General features: G+C 42.1%; 1 protein-coding gene across 7 annotated transcripts in view; it reads left to right on the forward strand.

Moving 5' to 3' along the window:
* Positions 1 to 1,103: 1,103 nt before the first annotated feature.
* The window catches only part of card11 (caspase recruitment domain family, member 11), a 25,632-nt gene continuing 18,097 nt past the window's right edge, over positions 1,104 to 8,638 (forward strand). For all 7 annotated transcript variants that reach the window (XM_062532934.1, XM_062532933.1, XM_062532937.1 and 4 more), the window contains exon 1: positions 1,104 to 1,238. The gene's annotated coding sequence lies outside the window, so the exon portion shown is untranslated. The remainder of the gene's footprint in view (positions 1,239 to 8,638) is intronic.

An 8,638-nucleotide genomic window follows, 5' to 3' on the forward strand; every position in this document is an offset into this window, starting at 1 on the left:
ACATTCATCTAGTTATTAACGATATCCAATTGACCTTGCCATATCACATTGATGTTATTTTGGGCCTCTTTCGGCAGGTCAGGTACATCCCAGAGTCTCTTCTCTATAAGTATTGTGATGGTAGTGGGGAGTATGTGAAAAAAGACACAAAAGAACACTTCACAGGACCTTTTCCACAATGGCTCCAAGAATACCTTTTGCACAATCTGCTGTAGCCTACAATTGGAATGTCTATCGCTAATTACGATATTAGGGGGACAAAATTAATGGGTATTGTGTTTGCTTGATTGTATTTTGCTGCTATTTGTGTATGCTTGAATAGCTTAGTAAATAAAAAAATCTCCTCTTGCCCCGTACTTCAATTTGTTGACCACTAGAGGGAGACCTCAAAGACAGACACAGACTAGGTAATAAGGTGGGTCGATTTCAAATATAGCATTTTATCTATCTACCTAGCCTACTTTATTACCTCTCCCTCTGTTTCTCACGATCACACATACGCTTAGAGATAGCCTAAACATGATTTAGGCTATTAGGAACGTCAGTCTTTTCAATATTTGCTTTCAGATATTTATAGGCTACATACCTTTGTTAATCAGGGTATGGCTCATTAATTATTATGTATCGTGCATAGGCCTAAACGACGAGGGCCGTTGCTCTTTTATATAAATGCACCGTTCCATAACAAACATGCCTTTATTCTTCCCAAGGCTCAACCGTTAACAAAAACAAATAAGCTGCAGCCTAAAATATTTGCATGCCACCAGTTTATGACATCAGCCTGCAAACAATGCAAATAACTTGAGAGTTACAAGAAACCTTTTAATAGAAGGCTATACGCGCTATGATTGGGTAGCTATGAACCAGGCATGAGTTATTCTGTCAGTGTGCACTGCAGTCAACATTGTTCATCCCCTTACGAAATTAATCTTTACTATGTTTCATATTCAGATGAATAAAAGGCCAAATCTTTTTTTTATTAGACGCACACAGGAGATCCGCAACAATTTAACTCAACAAGTGAAACGCTCTCGCCCCAGTCTATTTTAACTCCGCCCAATTAACTTGTTCTGTCAACTTGACTGACACTTTATTCTTGCAGGTGTCGCAGTACTGATAAGTTGAAGTTCATACAGTTCGACGGAGCCCTCTCAAAACGTCTCAGTGTTTGAAAGTTTCTACACCCGAAATGAACTCGCTGAGCTGAGCGTCCACTCCAGAGGTTGTTCCTCTATCAGGTAAACAATTTCTGGGTAGTGTGGGAATTTAAGCTAAATATTTAATGGACTTTTGTAAACTTCTCCAAGGCATTGAAAGTTCAGCGGCGAAGTCCTGTGCGATGTAAGCAGTAGCCTACATGCGAAGCTTTGGATACGTTCGCAGTTGGTTATCATAGAACAGATAGGCTATACATCGTGGGTAACCTACTAAAAACGATGCCTTAAAACATTATTTAAATGGGATTGTTGTGTTTTGTGTTACCTCACGGAATAAGCAGACGACAACACGTTATTAAGAAGGGTGTTGACACCAGCATATCCCAGAGACTGTTGAGGAACTCGTGTCGTAAGTGGATTTGATTAAAAAAAAAAAAAAAAAAAAACATTATGTCAAACTGATAGAAAACATGGTGACACAATTCATTTGTGTTGGTTAATTGTCTTTTGAAGGGCATGTTCTGATTGCGCCTGAATGTGGATCACATTCAGTTGCTTAGGTTAGGTGTGTAGGTCAAAGTGAAAGAGTTGCTAGTTCTAATGCCTTTGTATAGCCTATGATGTTTTGCTGTGAAGCATCGATTTCAAATGAAGAACCAAGCTTGGGTGGGATGCAACAACCCAGATTCAGTGAGATTTATATGTCATATAATATTTCTAACAATATTGTAATTTTCTATGTCAAAATGTAGTTGGTCAAGGAGTTGAATGCCCAAAATTGTGTTGTTTTACAAATGCACTTTGCATTACCCATATGTGCTTGGTGATTTTAACTAGTCAGATTATTTTATGTTGAGATTAAGTGTAACATGTCAGTTTTACATCTAGAAGTAGCCTAGGTCATACAATGTAGGTGGGCACTATTATCATGTGCTATCATCCACGGCCTGAGGAAAGCATGAAATATAAAACCAAGTCATGTTGAGTTTGCATTCAGAGTTTGCATTCAGATGAAATTAATTCATCCCACCAAAAATGAAGTGGTGCAGATCATGGCACCAGGTACGCGACGTGAACCGCAGTTCAACTAATCTGAAACCTGCCACTGCAAGGCTTTCTCGTTTCTAATGCACCAGACCTTTGTGTGTGCGTGCATAAAGGGGGCAGGAGTTGTTCGCCATCTGCTTTCCCTGGAGAATGCTCTTGTCAGAGGCACAGCCTGTGTGTGTGTCCACGGGAGCAGTGGAGGTTAATAGAAATGTCATTTGAATAGACTGTACTATGTAATACATGCGTCCTCTGTGCATGGCATACAGAGCAGTTGCCATTTCTACACCTCTTCTTTTGGTTCCCCACTTAGCTCATTTCATCCAGACTGACCCATCCTGTTCCTAAAGCATTCAGCCAGAAGGATGAATCAGGTCTTAGACCTCAGCAGATGATGGAATGCAGGCTTAGATCACCTTCACATCTTTCTGCTGGCTACTTAACTTAACATAGCCTACCTAAGACACCAGCCCTGTTAAAAAAGTAAATTGGCAGTGTACTGGCAGCTATCGTCAAGTAACATATTATAATACATTCCCAGCAACATCATTGCATTTGGTGGTCACAGTGGCAGTAAAAAGAATGACATGGAAAATATATTATTAACTAAACTTATAGCACTGAATGGTACTTCAACATTATTTTACTGTAAAAAATATACATTGTTTTACTATAGTGTACTACAAAAAGTGCACATTATTTGACATTTAATCCATTGCAGAACATACAAACTGGCAACTTTTGGATAATAATAAAAAAAGAAATGCAGCATTCATCAAGATGTTGGGTAACTACAGCGGGATCCAGTGGCACATTATCAGACTACCTGTATGTTGTCTTCTTATCAGAATCATGGGAGATTTTCAACTTTCAGCTTTTGAGATCAAGTTAGGTCTTGTCTTCATGGTGCTATACATTCATAGCAGTTGAGTTAGGCCTACAGTCACTGGAATGATAAACCACTTATGATTTATGATATTATTTATGGATGTTCTGAAAACACATTTCTAATATTTACATTACTAAAAGTCACTTTTCAATGAAGCATGTTTTCATGCAAAGCAAATCATTGTCAGAACTACATAGTCAAGGTTAACTGTGGATCAGAGGTGGAAAACTCTTGGTTCTACCTCAGCACAGGTGATCTCATCAGTTAGCTGCTCTACTTAGCTGAAGAGTTGTGCAAATTAGAATCAGCTGGTTTCAATTAATAGTTGGCACAGATATATGGTTGGACTTTTACTCACTGAAACTTGATTTTTCCACCTCTGCTGTGGATAGAGCTTAAGTGGCTGTGTGTTGAATGTCACTGTTATTAAAATGCTTATTTTGCGTTATATATGCGGGATTTAACCCTATGAGCCCAAGGCTTTTAAGGGCATTTTCACTACCTTTAGTTAGAAGCATTTATCCTGGTCACTGTAAGCACACATGCTACATAGTGGGGTTTTTTTTTCAGCTCAGTCTAGGCTACCAGTACCCAGATCTTCCACAATATCATGATTAATACATACTGTACATTGATTTGTCAATTCTATGGGCTATCGATTTTCTATGTACAGTTCACTTTGATTAAGGCCTATCTGACTGATGATATTGGTTCTTTGCTTTGGTTGTAGTTAGTTGGGTGAATCCTGGCCTTTATTTCAAGCTACACAAAACAAGTATATAGAACAATGTAATTCAATATACATAACACTGTGTACATTTTACCACAACAAATAGGCTAAACAGCAATCTAACTGGCATTGTTTTCCAAAACCCCAGCACTTAATGTGCAATTTCAATTCCTTATGTAAGAACAAAGATACTCAAATGTGCCAAGAATTGCAACATGGGAGCTCTGACCAGGAGCAGACTGTGCACAGTCCCTCTATCTCCAATCCCATATTTGGAGCTCTTGGAACAAACTAATGCTTGTATATGTTTTTCAAACATGTAAACTAAGTTTTGTTGAGGGAGATCAGGTGAACTCCAGAAACCTCAGCTGCGCACTATAACATGATCAGTGGCAAAGAATGAGATAAGTCAAACAGTTACCTGACAGAATGGATGACATTTACCTCCATTAAGATATTCAAATGAAAGTGCAGTGTTTTTTGCCTGAACAATGCCCCAAGCACCAAACATGCAATGGAATGTCCTGCTCATTATGGTTGTGTAACTTCCTGATGTCTTTGGATTTATTTGGAAGAGATGACACTCTCTGAGATACGTGACCCCCCATACCCCCCCCCCCTCCCACCTCCACCACACACACACACACACACACACACACACACACACACACACACACACACACACACACACACACACACACACACACACACACACACACACACACAGACACACACACACACACACACACACACACACACACACACAGACACACACAGACACACACACACAGACACACACACACATACACTCAGACAAACACTGGCACACCCTCAGATGCACCGACTCAAAAGACGCAGGTTGCCAAATTGCATAGCATAGCATAGCCAAGTGGCATAGTGGTGAATGATATGGGCTCATATCAGACAAAGATTCCATTGTTTTTGGGACCAGATATTGGGTTCAGGTGCATGCCCTTATCTTCATTTACCAGAGAAAGGGAAGAATAGATGTTTTGTACTATGCTCATTCACTTTTCCTCTAAGCTGTCATTACTCTATGAATAGTATAAGTAGGCTATAGTCTTTTGATCCCATGAGGGAAATAAAGGGAATAAGGTCTCCTTCAATGGAAGAAGCAAATGATTGAGCTCACCCACTCTTTTCAGCACAGGCTCCAATCTCTCTGTCTGTCTCCAAAAGTCATTTCGCTTGTTAACAGTGAGCTGTGCCCATGCTAAGCGACAAGACACTTGAGCCTTGTGCCCACTGCCCATGTCTTGGGTTAGTGTCCAAGTTTAGTCTTGTTTGTATTCAGAATCTGACCAGAGGAGTGTGGCCCTCAGTACTAATCAGATGAAATCAACTGTAGCTCTTTGAACAAAATAAGATGACATTGTAAAAGTGCAGTGTATCTGACTATCAGTGGAGGGGTACTATTTGTGTTCTGAATGCAGACAGCAGAAACCTCCCCTGAGAAACATTTGATGTCCCAGATTTTTCGATCCCATCAGTGAGTGAAGAGGTATGCCTGCGTGATGACAGCCAGAGGATTTGTCTTGGAAATCAACCATGCTGGAGAAGAGTCCTGTCTATAGCCGGTAGCTAAAGGTTGACCCCAATGTTTAACACACCGATAATGTAACAACAGAAATATCAGCGGGAGCATACAGTGGGGAGCTCATGGTGACATCTCTGCTCAGATCAATCCATAAAGTCAGCTGGCCGTGCTGCAGTATTCCTCCTGGAGTCATCTGCTGTCTGCAACACAAATAGTGCCCCTCCACTGGTAGTCAGCTACACTGTACTTTTGCAATGAATACAGCGCAAACTGAACTAAGATGTAACATGTCAGGGCCACCAGGCTATAAGCTCTGCACAGTCCTGTGCAAGCACCTCCAATAGAGGATTGGATTCCATCTGACAGAGAGAAGAGAGAGCAGCGCTACATGTCATCCCCCTGTCTCTCTCATGTCTTTCCAAAGGCCCATGAAGAAACACATGCAGAAAACAGCGGCTGCTTTCAAAGCCCACTCCTTTGTCCCAGTCCCATGTAGGTTAATGTGTTTGCTCTGGGCCCTCAGTGTAGTCCAGTCACATATCTGTTGTATGCATAAATATCAAGGATGGACACACAGGCAGCTCAGGCCCCCCTGCGGGACCTTGGTAAATCAATTTAGCATCCGTAGCTCATTCAGGAGAGTGCATGGGATTTAAAGAGGGCTGGCAGCCTGCCTAATTGTGTCCCTGTTGAGTTCACAGTGTACAGTGGCTATGGTGTGGATGATCAATCAGACGTGTGTATTTGGTGGGCTGTGCATGCTGCGCAGGCTTCGGCCAAAGTAGTTAAGGAAGACACTGCCGCTGGTGTGTGAAATGGTGGCTCGGTTCGTCTTTCAAAATGAAGAACAAACGTTGTGAGAGAAGCCGCTTCATGAACTCTCCTTTCAAAATGGCTTCTCTGTTTATGAATGGGTCTTTTTTTCAAACAACTAGTTTAAGTACAGCCCTTATCCCTGAACATGAATATGTTAAGCTAGTTTTAGAGAAGGACAGTACAAACAAGGTTGCCGCTGTCTTTATACTGAATCCCACCTCAGCCAATTTGGTCATTTCTCCATCAAAGGGCGGTGGGGGTCTAGGAATGGTTTAAAAGTAAGAACTTGCATTTTACTAATTTTTCTTTTTTTGTCAGTGTTAGAACTCTTGATATGGCTGAGCAGAGCATGTTTTCAGTCAAAGATTCAACACTGGCCCATCATGTTAAATGGGCCCTCGGGTAGCAGTGGTGTTTGTATATGTACAGTATGTATTTGAGAGAGAGGTAGAGAGACAGAGAGGGCTCATGTGTGTGGATGTGTGTGGATGTGTGTGTGTGGGGGTGGGGGTCTGATGGCACCCATGAACCGAGTGCTCTGTGTGTGTGTTATTTTCACACCCCAAAGCTTGCCGATGTTATCGCCGAAGTTCGTACAGCGAAACAGCAGATCTGCAGCCCATTGGCTATAAGCACCCAGTGGGTTTGTGGTTGTTCTAAAATCAGATCAGGCTAAGAGAGCACGTGGTGAGTACTTCCGTTTTTGCCTCGTTTTTTTCACGCACATCTTCAACATGACTGAGAGGTGAGGGGAAGACAAGAGGAAGGGGAGGGGAGGTTTCTATATGGAGGCTGGGGCTACGATAAGGCACAAACCTGCATGCCAGTGACTCTGGCTTGGACAAAAGCACGGCCATCAGCAATAACACATTCAAAGCAGTTGTTGAACCGTTTAGATGATCAGACTTTTGGTTAATGTATGCATACGCCATACACTATGTGTTAACATGAGAGGAGCTGATGATCCTGGCGCAGAATGTTCAGTGCTCATGCCAAATGGTCCTCTTTAAATGCACATAGAAGTGGGCAGCAGGTTGTGTGTGGGAGTGGGGTGTCTTACCGCACCGTTTAGAGCATCTGTCCTTGTGTTGGCGTCTGCGCTGCGCTGGACCAAACTCTTAATGTGCTCGCAGTAAGGTGGTCTGAGGGTCACCGCCGCCAAACAGCTGCTGGTGAGAAGGGGAAGTGGAGAAAGCGTTATTAGTCACGCACTCCAAAATGAGCAATGAGGAAACTTGGGTTCGATATGTGAAGGAGGCGGAGGAGAGTTGTGTGTACGTGTGTGTGTGTGTGTGTGTGTGTGTGTGTGTGTGTGTGTGTGTGTGTGTGAATGAATAAATGTGTAGGGGGAGAGAGAGAGACTGAAAGGGAGGAAATGAAAGGCAAGAGAGAAAATGCAAGAGAGAGTCTGACAGAGAGACAGAGAGTGAACACATACAGTATGAGTATTTGTAAGGTTGCAGGTGATATACATAGTAAAGTGAAAGTGTAGGTGTGTGTGTTGCTATAAATAGGCTTGTGTTGTGACTCTTGTGCTTTATGTTGTGTCTTGGGGAACTTTCAGCGTCCTTGTAAATCAGACCTCTGCTTAATTACACAACTGGCAGAGGGAGATACCCTCTTTACCCCTCAGCTATTTCCACCCTTTGGGAGCTGTAGAGCCAAAACCAAAGACAACAACAATAACAGTCAGAGTAATAGTCAAAACGTCTGAAAGTCATTAGACAGCTGCTGGCTCCGATGTGGCCCTACTGTGGCCCAGAGTCGCGCTCACTCTGAGTGCGTAGGCTGTGAGGGGAGAGAGAGGGTGCGTTTGATCTCACTTTCATCCGCTCTCAGGTTAGATTTGCTCAGTACAAAAATGCTTTTAAAGACTTCCTTAAGGTAATGGATGGCACTTTTTGAATGGTGTAGCATTATAAAAGTGGTGACCGATGGGTTGAGGGATCTTGGTCATCTTAAGTGTCCTTTTTTGGTCAAGTCCGTGGTAAATGCCCAAAGCCTCTAAAAAAAAGTCATCACTATAAAGACATGGTGGAAATAGCCCTATATCGATTGAGGTGATATATTTGTTATATATCTTATATGTGTAATCCACGTTTTAAGGAAGGAAAGTAATGAATTCATTTTCATCTTTATAAAGTCTGGTCTTTTTATTAAGTATTCCTGTCCAGGTGTAGGTCTTCAGAAGCACGAAACATGGTAGAGATGAATTTATCAGCTTTAAAACCTTCAAGAAAGATAGAAAAAAAAGCTGTATGGACATTCTGCCTCCCACTGTCAGCTACCAGCCTGCACGTTTTGCAGTGCTAGTTAAATTTAGACCTAAAACGATACTCTTACAGCATGAGCCTCTATGCAAAGGCTGTATGTGTGTGGGGGCAAATGGGCAGCATCAGATATGATTTCATTTGCAAAGCTGTGTGAGGCTCTGTGGGACA

The sequence above is a fragment of the Sardina pilchardus genome, chromosome 3 (genome assembly GCF_963854185.1).
Source record: "Sardina pilchardus chromosome 3, fSarPil1.1, whole genome shotgun sequence".
In the NCBI taxonomy this organism is placed as follows: domain Eukaryota; kingdom Metazoa; phylum Chordata; class Actinopteri; order Clupeiformes; family Clupeidae; genus Sardina; species Sardina pilchardus.